The sequence below is a fragment of the Oenanthe melanoleuca genome, chromosome 2, assembly GCF_029582105.1.
Source record: "Oenanthe melanoleuca isolate GR-GAL-2019-014 chromosome 2, OMel1.0, whole genome shotgun sequence".
In the NCBI taxonomy this organism is placed as follows: domain Eukaryota; kingdom Metazoa; phylum Chordata; class Aves; order Passeriformes; family Muscicapidae; genus Oenanthe; species Oenanthe melanoleuca.
In genome coordinates, this window is record NC_079335.1 from 130,401,969 (window position 1) to 130,414,278 (window position 12,310).

General features: G+C 36.9%; 1 protein-coding gene across 1 annotated transcript in view; it reads right to left on the reverse strand.

The window, feature by feature from the left end:
• NEBL (nebulette) overlaps positions 1 to 12,310 on the reverse strand; it is a 244,932-nt gene that overhangs the window by 174,583 nt on the left and 58,039 nt on the right. The window lies entirely within an intron of this gene.

Consider the following 12,310-nt stretch of genomic DNA (forward strand, 5'->3'; position numbering starts at 1 on the left):
CTTGCTGGGTAGAGGAAAATCAAATGCTTTAGCACAAATACAGCAACAAAGTACTGTAATATCCAGTACCAAAGGCTGTGGTGTCTCAGAACTGCAATCTACAGGCATCTCTCTTTCCATGTGAAATTTTACACCTTTACAATACATTCCTACTATTTACTCTGGCATTTTATGGTAACATGCTCTAGGGGAGCCTGCTTGAGCAGGGAGGTTGGACTGAATGGCTTTTGGTGATCTCTTCCAATCTTAATCATTTTGTGAATCTGTGAACTGTAGCAGTCAAACCCTCCTCATTTACAGAACCACTATTTATTAATTTTCAAGGATTTATCCTGCAATTTTGCAGTCAAACAGGAAGTTCCCTAATAGGAAAGATGACAAAAAGAACCAAATAACAAAATGCAACAGCACATCCCAAAACTGATATTATGAGCCAGAAACACTATGAGGAAACTGACTGCTACTAATTACTTTCCATCATCTTCAGTCTAAAACTAAAATATTCACCTTAATACCATGTGAGGCACTCACATCTGCAATTATCCTTCACAGCTTCCCATGTCTGTCAGCTCCCTAATTTTTGCCTCCAAGATGTCAAAGCACAACAGGCACAGTTACAGATACAATAACATTTGCAGCAGCATAAGTTCCACAGAGAGAAAAAGCAGTGTCTGAAGACAGAGGATATGTAGTATTAAACATTTCCATGTTCAAACTCCAGGCTGTCTCTAATGTGCTCTTCCAGCAGCTAGTTGTATGTGGTTCCTATGGTTTCATCACAAAATTTCCATCCTGTGTAAACATGAGGTATCTTTTCTTTCAAAATTGTATTTTGTTAGAAAGTTTTCAGTGTACAAGTTCTATTTCCATGAAGTGCATGGTTTCAGTAAAAAAAAAAAAAAAAAAAAAAAAAAATTCTTATCTGAAAAAATTAAACAAGCATAAAAATTAAGAAGGATTTCTGGTTTTATCCAAAAGCTGAATGTTTCCCCCTCAGAAATGCAAAATCAATAATTGATGAGAAATGCTGCCTGAGCTCCATACAGTCAACTGCTCCAGGCCTGATTCTCCCATCAGGTGACATCTTGCATTGCCAGACTTCTACACCACAGCACAATTAATTAGACTCCTGCACCAAGAGGCTGGGAACATCCCCTCATTTATGGTTACACAGGGAAAACAGAGGAGAAATATAGGACAAACTAGGGATTTCAGGCTCTCAAAGGCTAATAACTGTATAGAAAGAGCAAATAATTAAACATCTTGATGAAAGAAAGCTTTTTCCTGACAGAAATGTGAGAACCATCCCAGACTGGGTACTAGCAGATGGACAAACTCTAAGTTTATGGTGAGACACTCCCACCCAGTATGCCAGCCACTTAGATCATGTCAGTGAAAACTAGAAAACAAAATTTTTAGGCATGGTACCCTTCAGACTATTCTTCTCCCAATGTCCCACCCAAGGTGGAGCTTTGGCCAGAGAGAGCACTGAGTTCTGCATGTGCTGCTGCCCCTTCCCCCATTTCAAACCTGGGGCTCCCCACCCCCCAGAGCCAGCAGAGCAGCTCAGCCCCAGCTCCAGCAGCACACAGGGAGGCAGAATAGGCTTTGCACGAGGCAGATGGTGCCAGCACTGTGCAATATCTTGGGACAAGGAAGATCCTTCCAGAAGGGCTTCTCCTTTTTTTCTTTACTTCGTTTTTTTCTATCTCACACTTCATTCTTTTGTATAGAAGCAAAAAACAAATGCCAGACTGGCCACAAGGAGGGTCATAAGCCCTTTTTGGAAAGCAGCAATGAGCAGATGGGGAAGGCAACAAGCCACCTCACAGCCAGGGCTTGCTGATGCCCAAGGAAGATTGTAGCAATGATGCACAAGTCACACCTTAAAGCATAGGAGCCTTCCACATAGCAGCCATGAGATATCCATGGATAGCTCCTGTAGATGACAAAATCCCTATCCCTAAAAAAATATAATCTGCCATACATGCAATTAAAATATTGCATTATGCACATGTTGAATGCTGAAAGCATAAACTTTCAGTGCACTGTTTTACACCATGGTTACATATCATGACCCTGGTAGTATAATCACAGTAATCACATGTATTCATCCTTTTTAACATGGAGAACAGAGAGTGCAGCCAGCTCAGATGGGGCTTTTGGCCTGGTCCCCTTGGGAATCGTGTGGACAACACTGAGGCAAGTGTCTGAGCCACAGCCCCCAGGGAGCAACAGCAGCAGACAACTGCAAACACAGGCTCTCAGATTAAACCTCTCTATTCTGAGGCATAAAAAAAATACACCTTGTCCCTATAGTTCACCAGCTATTACTTCTGATCATCTCTAAAAGAAATGCTTTCTTCCACAATTAGTATTCAGAAACTCAGAGATATTTCAGCATTCCAAGCAAACCACTTGAGAGCCAATGTATCTAAGATCATTATTTATTTTAGAAGCATTAGCTCCATACTTAAGTAAAAAAGGTATGCTCAGTCTTGAAAAAGCAGAGTTTTAATATGCTTGAAAATACTATGTAAACTTATTTTACAATGAAATGTATTTACACTTGACCATGGAAGAAAACAATACATATGACAAGTGAACAAAACTGCTGAAATTTAAATTGGTCTTTAAACTGATCATTTAAACCATTTATCAAAATGTATTACAGTGGCTAAAATAAGAATCATTTAGCAAAATTAAATTAGCAGTGCATTCTACTATGGGTTGTCATTTTAACTGCAGCTGATTTATGAAACCACTCACATGGTATTTCAAACCAGAAAGACATGGGTTTAGATACATCCTTTCTAATTTATGGAAATTCTTGCCTCAAATGCATTAAAAAGACTAGTGTTAAATTTAAATCCTATCTTCAGCTTTCCACATTTGTTTTAAGCTTACTGATACCATGTCTTCAGGGTAATTACCAGTATTTAAGACACTAAATTCTGTGAAAACCATCAAAGATACATTATACCATTGGATGCTTTTGTCTGAAATAGAAGGCTGAAACACAAGTGTTAAAATTCAATAATCTGCTTTTTAAACTACCATTTTAGGGCTATACCACATTTTGTCAAAATGTTTTGAATAAGGATAAGTAACTGGATAGCAACAGCCTTTAATTCAAAAGACTGACAGTGGTCCCTGGTAATCCCTTGCTCAGTTTCCCTTTTGTCCAAGATGATGTCTGAGAAAGAGCCAGGAATTGGTTAAGGAAGTCAGCTACTTAATAGCAATGTCCAAAGGATTTTTTTGTTTGTTTTAAGTCTTTGTTAGTTGTCTAAGTCTACTTAGCAATATGCCTTACCACACTAATGCTATTAGGATTAATCCTGTATAAAGATCTATAGAAGAAGTTCCAGAACAAATCAGGATACACAGTACAGTGCCTTTGCTGTGGGTTGCTGTATTGCCTGCCTCAGCTGCACAGCTTGATTAATAAATCAAACCACAACTCAATCTCTTGCTGCTTCTGAAGAAACTCCTTCCCTTTTGATATATGAAAATAGGATCAGTAAAGCCTCTGAGAACTCAGGAAAGCACCTGAAAGTCACTTAGCTTTTCCAATTACTAAACATAGAAATTTTCCTAAATAATTTTTAGCTGTAAAGCTTTCAATAGCTTTTCCATGCTCTCAATTCAACAAAAGAAAAATGTTCTGAGAGAGAATGGGATAAAGATTCAGCTTTGTCTCTTCTGTGAAAGGTCAGATTCAAAGACTGAGATAAATTCAAGCATCTACTGGAATTACCTTCCTCATACCTCTCTCTGACTTAACCAACATTTACAAATGATTAAGAGGTGTGTGTGTGTGTTTGACAACTGTAAATTGACTGTTACTGTTCAGTAACAGAATTATTACCCTTGTGAGAGTTTCTGGATTTCTATGGAGTTATGTCTCCCCTAAAATATCTATTCTGTACTTGCCTGCAACATTAAATTAGTGACATTTTTTAACCAGAGAATAGGTACAAAATATACAAATCAAAATTAGTCTCCTAAGCAGAGGGTAAGCTCCATCACCTCTTTTCATAATAACAGTTGCCATCACTGGCTGTCACATTAGGCTATCTGTCCTGTCCTAAGTTTTGTCCAAAAATAACTGTTCTAATTTAAACAAACCCTTAAAGAGAAGGAGGTTAAAAAGGACAGGGGGGAAAAAAAATATTTTCACTTGCATTAATGCAGATTTGAACAAATCAAATCCATAAGACACCATAATAAAATTAAACCAATTTTACAAGAATTATCAAAAACTATAAAAATTAATTATGCTTTTAAAACTAGCACTTCAGTACAGTGTATGCAAAAATTGAAAATTGAAATTAAACAGTGAAAAATGATCTAGCAGTTTGGATGTAACCCAAGCTCACAAATGATGGACAGGTAGGGAAGCTCCATCTCAGGCCTGCAAGGGCCCAATCTGTAAATGTGATGTGAGCCCACATCAACAAACAGCACAAAAACAGAGAGGAGAAACACAGATCTCCAATTAACTGTCATGTAGAAGACACATGACAAAATAATTTTTCCAGGATAAAGGTGACAAAGAATTAAGTTGTTAGGGAATGTTTAAACTGGCAGTTTGAAGAGACATAGGGCTGCTTTCAGCTCCTTACCTTGAAACTGTGCCATTCACAGAAGGACATGTAAGATGCACAACAGCAGAGAAAGAACCAGCAGGAGGGAGATCCTGCCCACAGCTGACTACTTGATATGAAATTCGTGCTGAGTTGCACTTGCAGCTCTGAGGCTCCAGGAGGGATTTCTCTGGGTTTCCTCTTTTGTTTTGAGCTTTCTCTGCACGATCACTTATTTGCATGCAATTATAAAGGCTTTTGTAGTAGGAATAATGTAACTAGTGGATAATGCAGCTTTGGTATGCAGCACTTGGGCAATGAAGTGAACAAGAAATACATCACAATCTCCAGAAATTATCCAAAGATAGTGTTCTCTTTGGCTACCTGGATCTGCCCCTGTGTGAAAAACTCTGGCTGCAATTCGTTTGCTTTGGAAAACATTTTTCAATAGTTGCCTTCTGTTCTGCAAGGAACTTTTCAAATATTTAATTTCTGTATCTGTACTTCTTACTTGAAGCAAAAAAAGAAAGTTCCTCTCATATGCTAGCTAAATGAAAGCTCCTTTTTTATGAGAAAATCCCCTAGAGTGATGAGCTTGTATTGATTTGCAGGAGATTTAGCAAGTAATAAAAATCCATTAAAAAAAAAAGAAATCCACTTGCTTGTTGGGGTAAGCTGTAACACTCTTCCTCCTGGAATGAGAGAGAGTCCACATATCCCACAAAACCAGGCACAGGCTGCACATCGTGCACTGTGCTTCCAGACTGGCACTTGATACACAACTACAGATCCATATCTGGGGCTCCCTTCAAAATCTAAGGTTAGGGACCACATTAAATATTCAGACTCTATCTGGCCCCAAGACAGGTTAATGCCTTACTGTTCTTAACAGAGGTTTGAGGCTGAAAAAATGAACTATTTACTGAAAACAGCAAGGCAGAAAATGTTTGCATTTTAGATAAAATAATTTTAAAATTGGGTAGCTGTTGGAGCTAGTGAGTTAGGAGTCTCTCTGAATTCTTCAGAGAGAAATCAGAGTGCAAGGATTGAATTAAAGCCTTTAGATGGATTGAAGCATGTTAAGCCACTAACATGAAGTAGAAGTGTAAGTTTAAGTTTTAAAATAAGTAAACAAGCAAGTTTTAGAATGAGCTTTAAGTGCTTTTAGTGAGTAAAAGGTCTCAGATGCCAGAGTAGAAGTGTGAGTTCTAGTAAAGGTTGAAAAATATAGTCTCAGATATTAATGTTTTCCATGAGGCTCCAGGAACATAGTTTCAAACATAATAAAACTGTAGTAAGAATATTGCTTACATTTTTCAGACAGAACAAGATAGACCTTATGTGTAGTTTATACATAACCTGGCAAGCTAAGAAACTAGAATTCTAATAAGTTAAGAAGCAGCAGTTCATATTTGTGTGCTAGCTTGTTAGGAGGTTCCTATAAAAGAGCACGCACAGGAAAAAATCTGGTACTTTTTGCCATTAGTTTTTGCCATTTACTTTTTGCTTTGATTTGCTTTTGTTCCTGCTCTATTGCCACTGTCATCAACACTCAAGAAGAAGACAGGAGCTGCCCAGCAACATCAGCCCTGCCAGGACCTCCAGGAGCAGCTTCTGCTTCTGTTTGGGACTTTATACCAAAACTTAGCATGCACTTAGTGCCTGTGACTCTTTTGCTTTTGAGACTGCTGTGCTCCTGCAATAAACAACTTTATAACAACTATTAACTGCTTTGCTAATTAAAAGAAAAAAAACAACCTGACAAATTGGTGCCCAGAGCACCAGAGATTTAACCCCACAGGCAGCTAACTCTAACTCCAAATTACATGACTCTCATCATTTGAAATTTCATCCATGAATTCTGCTGTGCCAAACTAGAAGAGCAGTTAGCTCTGCAAATGTTTGTCATACATTGAGGAACCCAAAGAACAGAGATCTGGACTGCACAGTAATCTTTTAATTACTGGCAGAAGGGAGAGCTATGAAAAACAGGTCTAGATAGAAGACCTGGAACCCACAGTAGCTTATTTTAGAATTTAAAAGGCCAGTTGAATTTTGAAAATAGTAAAATATTGTAAATTTTCAACTTTTTCACAGCATACATCCAAAAGCATTAATATCACTCATGTGGCCAGTATTGCTAAGTTTTAAAGAAAAAGCATAGAGTCCATGACATTAAATTACTTTGTACTTACAATACCACATGACCAAGAAACCTATTCCAAATACATTTTCAGATACATGGGTTGTCTGAATTTGCAATGTTCCCATATTGACATTTTGACTTCAAGCAGCTCCCCTGGCTTTGAGCCAGCTTGGGGAAGACAGAAGGCCAAGTGGCACAAGGGCAGCACCAGCAGTGTCACACAGGCAGCTGGAAGGCCATGGGCCCATGCTGGAAGGAGTGCTGTCTTCCTGCTTCCTCCCAACAACTGTCTCAGAATTAAAAAATACCCCAGATCCCAGGTGATACTAGCTTTTTCCCCATTTATTACATTTTCAGGTACTCTCTCTTTTGCGATTTGATATTTAGAAAAAATTTTACATAGAAAGATACAGTGCTAAGGAGACAGGCAAGTATTGCTTCTTGAGAAACTAAGGTCAAAACATTTTAATTTTAAAGATTTTTTTAAGATACAGCAGAAGGAGGACACAGTTCATACCATACCATACAAAGAATTGTTATAATACAGATCTCAGTCAAGTAGCATCCAGATTCAGCAAAAAGATCAAAAAGAGTAAAATCCAAGCATCACGGATTTCAAAAGTAGAACTGCTAGAATTTTCAGTGGAGCCAGGCATCCACCCTTTCAATAATTTACCTGTTTCTCAGCTATGAGATTCCAGTGCTTGAGGAAATGAAAATCAGTCAGTAGCAGACCAAGAATTACAGCGTAGCCTGGAGCTGTGCAGAAATCTACTGGCAGCACACTAGTAGGTACTGACAACAGATCAAAAATGAGAACCACTGCTGCAGAGGGATACACAAAAGATGCACAGAAAATTCAGAGAAACTTGAAAGGAGGAGGCAACTGTGGCAAAACAAAAGAAACAAAAATCTGACTGCAACAGCAAAATCTGCCAAAGACACACACACATATTAACATTTGTCACTGCTAAACTATTCCCAGGATATCACCCAGTGAGCTCACCCAGGCTTATGCATCCCCTAGACACAGAAAACTTCACAGAAGTTTGAGAAAACTTTGTAATCACCGCTGACACAACAAAAGGCTGATGATTCAATATTTCTATATTCTTTTATTCCAGATACTGTGATTATTATTTCTTTCAAAATATCCAGGAGACAAAAGAACATAAAGGTGACTGAAGGCTGAGTTTCTCACTAATTTCATTTGTCAGTTTACAGCAGCTGATCTAGCATAGTAAAGAAACACTCAGTATCACCCATAGTTTACCCCATCAACAGTCTTTTAAGGATGTCAGAAAGAGATATAATTCATGCATACAGCAATGGAAAATTTTCTTACAAAATTCCTACATTTTCTTATTTTTTCTTATTATATCCTGTTATTATTTTTCTTATTATTCTTATTATTATTTTCTTTCATATTTATTCTATGTTCAATATATCAGTATCTCAAGCAGCACAACAAGAAATTATATTTGTATAAGTGCTCCTAGGAAATTGGTAGCACTTAGTATGGGGATCTAAATATGACATCTAAATGGACATCTAAATGTACAGCTTTCAGATACAAGGACCAGTCACAAATAAAAGAGAAGGAAAACTTGCATCTCTCCTCGTAATGCTTTCTTTTCTACCAACTTTTCAAGTGCAAGAAATACAACACAAGGGAGAAGTTTCATTCTAGAATTTTTTTATGCCAAAAATCCATGACAATAATAAGAATTATCTGTTCCTCGCTGCTTGTATTAAGCCTTCCTCTTCCAAGCAAGTACTGACTGAAAGAATGAATATTTGCTACTAAAAACTGAAATTCTTAATCATACATTCATTCATTCATTCATTCAAAACTTGTTAGGCCATATAGCTCTGGATCACAGCTGCAATGAAACTGGAGTCCAGCTGTTGTGCTCTCCTAAAACTGAAGGTATAACCAAAACCTGGGAAACTAAATATAGACTAGCTCCTAGCTTCCATATTTTCTACTTCTTAACTCTTCTCTGTAAGTTTTCTAGCTTTTAATATTCATGTTTTTCTTCATTTCTTTAGCAAGCCTACAGAGCCAAGCTTCATTAGACAATTCATTGGTGCTTCTGAATTCCAAAGTTATTGTTCAAGATACAGCAAATAGTTAAAAATGCCTATTTAACTGTAAAGTGTATTAAGCATTTGTCCTCAATTGGCAACTACAAGTTAGAGTCAAAAAAAGTACTTTAAACAGAGTTATGTTTACATGTGAGCTAGAGGGAAAAAAAAGAAAAGGTGCTTTTTTGTGAAGTGAAAATTTTACTTGCTGATTATTCACATATCGTAAATTGTAAGCAAGTATGTTAACTGTGCAGCTTTATAAAATGTCTCTCCATTAATGCATCCATTTATATAATTAGTATTAATAGAAAAAAATGTATTTAGTTTATTAAAGATATTTTATGCTAGTACAGTGTAAAAAAATTTCCTATGACAGCACATTTGCCTATACAAAATTATTAAATTATAAACTCAGCTTTTGCTCACAGATGAAGAATACTCCCAGAGCCTGCTTTGGCTTATTCTGCTGAAAGGGTACAAGGGTGCAAAAGCAAACACTAATTTTCAATGTAAATCCTTGGCAAAAGTCAATGTATTACCAGCTCAATTTAATACTGTTCTATACAACACGTCACAGACTGCTCACAATGTGGTGTAGGGTGTCATACCTCACAGAAGATCTGGTCTGTAAGCTCCAAATTCTAAAGTAACTCAATCAAATCACAGATTCCTTTTTATGTATTTACCATGAAAAAGCAACAACCACATCACATTTTCACTAATACCCTGAAAACACCTACAGAACATCTGCATGTATTATGTTCTCAGCTCCTCATGGACTGTTCATTATTTTGACTAGATCCAGGTGCAGTTGCCATTGCTAATTAAATGCTCCATCAGTATTGTTACAAACACTGTCCTCTCTCCTCTTTGCTTCCTCTTTTCTCCCTGCTTGAAACAATACTAACCACACATCTTCCTCTTAAAGTACAGGAGTTTCTATCACAGCTTTCACTATTTTCAATTAAATACTTAGGTAAATGAATGAGCTTTATGTAATTCATAGAGCACAGGCTTTCTCATAATTTTCTTAGACACAGACCCTAAATTCCACCCAAATGTTGTTCCAAAGACTGAAGCAACTGCACTGCATGTCATTCCACAGAGAAAGTTATTCAAACCATAGAATCATAAAATCATGGAAAGGCTTGGGCTGAAAGAGACCATAAAGATCCTCCAGCCCAACCCCACTTACATGGTCAGGGATGCCATCATTAAATCAGGGTGCTCAAGGCCACAACCTGGCCTTGAACACTTCCAGGGACATGGCATCAACAACTCCTCTGCAAACAAGCAGAACTTGATAACATCTCCTGAGCTTTTCATTCTTTTAGGCTGAAGATCCACCTCTCAACAGCTTCAGGTCAAAAGGCAAAGAAATGTTTTCCATCTCCCCACTTGGACAGAAGAGAGCAGCTGATGAATGGCTGCTGATATCCTAACAAATTAATCCTTTAGGATGTAAACAGGCACAAACAAAATCAGGTATAAGAGGAATGCAAGCAATTCCTAAGCCAATTTACAGAAATGGCCTGCCCAAAGCATGAACCAAGTACTTTAACTACAGCAAAATGCAGAGGAAAAGCTATTTCCATGAGGTATGTAAAAACTCAGCATGTCAGAGCAGATACATTATCACACTGCCAGATCAAATGCAAAAAGGTGAATTATGGGATAGATGGAGAAGAAAGAAAGTCACTGAACTAATAGTGAAAAGACGTGATAAGTGTAAGATGAAAGGACAAGCTCATGCTTCAGATCACACAGCTTAGTCATTAAATAGCATTTACACCACAGGAACACAGGAGACCTTGGAAGGTATTTGTAACCATGAAAAAAAAAGAAAGTGAAATATCTCCTACTTTCCTTCTTATTCCTAAATGCTGCAGGCCACAGATCTGTCAGATGTCACTGTCTGAGCTCCTTCTACACCCATAACTACATTTCTGCAAACCCATCAGCCAGATCCTCCATGGTCAGAGCCCTCAGAGGGCAACTGAACCCATTCAGAATAAAACTCAATATGTGCCTTTGAGTAACAGATAAAGAGAGATGACAGAAAAAGCAAAGCAAACTATTTGTAGCTGCTATGTTGAAGTTCCCAATTGCAGGAAATAAGTTCACAAGTGAAGCTTGCACATGAATACCTAAAACTGGTCTTATGGTTCAAAAACTGTTATTTATCCTGTCAGTGCATGATCAGTACTACATCTTTGCTGGCATAACAGGCAGTAAAACCATTAAACTATCATCTTAACAAGTCAATAAATCAAGATTTCAAGACCACAGAGATTCCTTTAAACTGGTGGAATATATTTCAGCTGGTAAATTACATTTTGACCAAAAAACATTTTGTTAAAAAAATGCTATTTCACTACAGTGCTAGTGACTTTGTCGCCAAGTTTTGTCACAATTACTCACAGATTATTACCAATAAAGTATTTCACAAATGCAAAAATAAAATATTTTTCATAAAAATAAATGAAAAATACATCAATTAGTTATTTCATTATTTATACTTTATATATATTTAAATATATTATATATAAATATATATTATATATAAATATAAATATTAAAATATATTATATATAAATATTTATATATTTATATATACTTTATACTATATATATACTTTTATATTTTCATTATTGAAACTTTAGTTTCAATTTCCACGGAATCACAGAGCTTTCCATTGGGAGTTATATTTTTTATTTTTTTTCCTACAGATCTGCTAATAATCTATGCATGCAATGATCCAGTCATAGAAATTAAAAGTGTATTTCCACCAATTTCTTACAACTCAGTGAGGAAAAAGCCTGGAGCCTCTGAAGCAGTGACTAACATTCCCTGAGTGCCAGCCAAGTCACTTGAAGTCACTAGTAAAGCAAATCACTTCCTCTACAGGCCTGTAGAAATTTACACTAAAAAGATATTTTAGTTTACAAAAACTGCATTTTCTGAATAGTTCAGAAAAAAATACCCAGTATTTTAAAGCTGAATAAGCCATAAGCCTTTTGTCAAAACTGAACTGTGCTGCAAATGTCTCTTGGATATGTAATTATATTTCCTTGCCTGTACTGAGATTACTCCTGAGAACTTCATTTGAATATTTACACTGTGGTGAATGTATTCTACCAGACAGGAGTTCCTACTGTAAATAGCTTTCAACACAAGAACAAATGCACAAAATAAAAACACTTTCAATATTCAAACTAGAGCATTTCCAAATGCTAAAAGCAACACTTAAGCATCTGGTTAAAACTGCAAAAACTCAAAACAGATTGAAATCTTAAAACACATTGCTCAAGTCTGCAGAAGAGCTCAGTTTTGCCAGGTCCCTTCATCTGTCTGTCCTCCTGCACCTGCACATGTGAGTCTCTGACTGACAGAGCTCTGCCTGTCTTTTATTCAAAACCCAGACACTCAATGGTTGAGCATTGTCACTTCTACTCTGCTCAGGAGTAGGAAAACCTCACTTGAG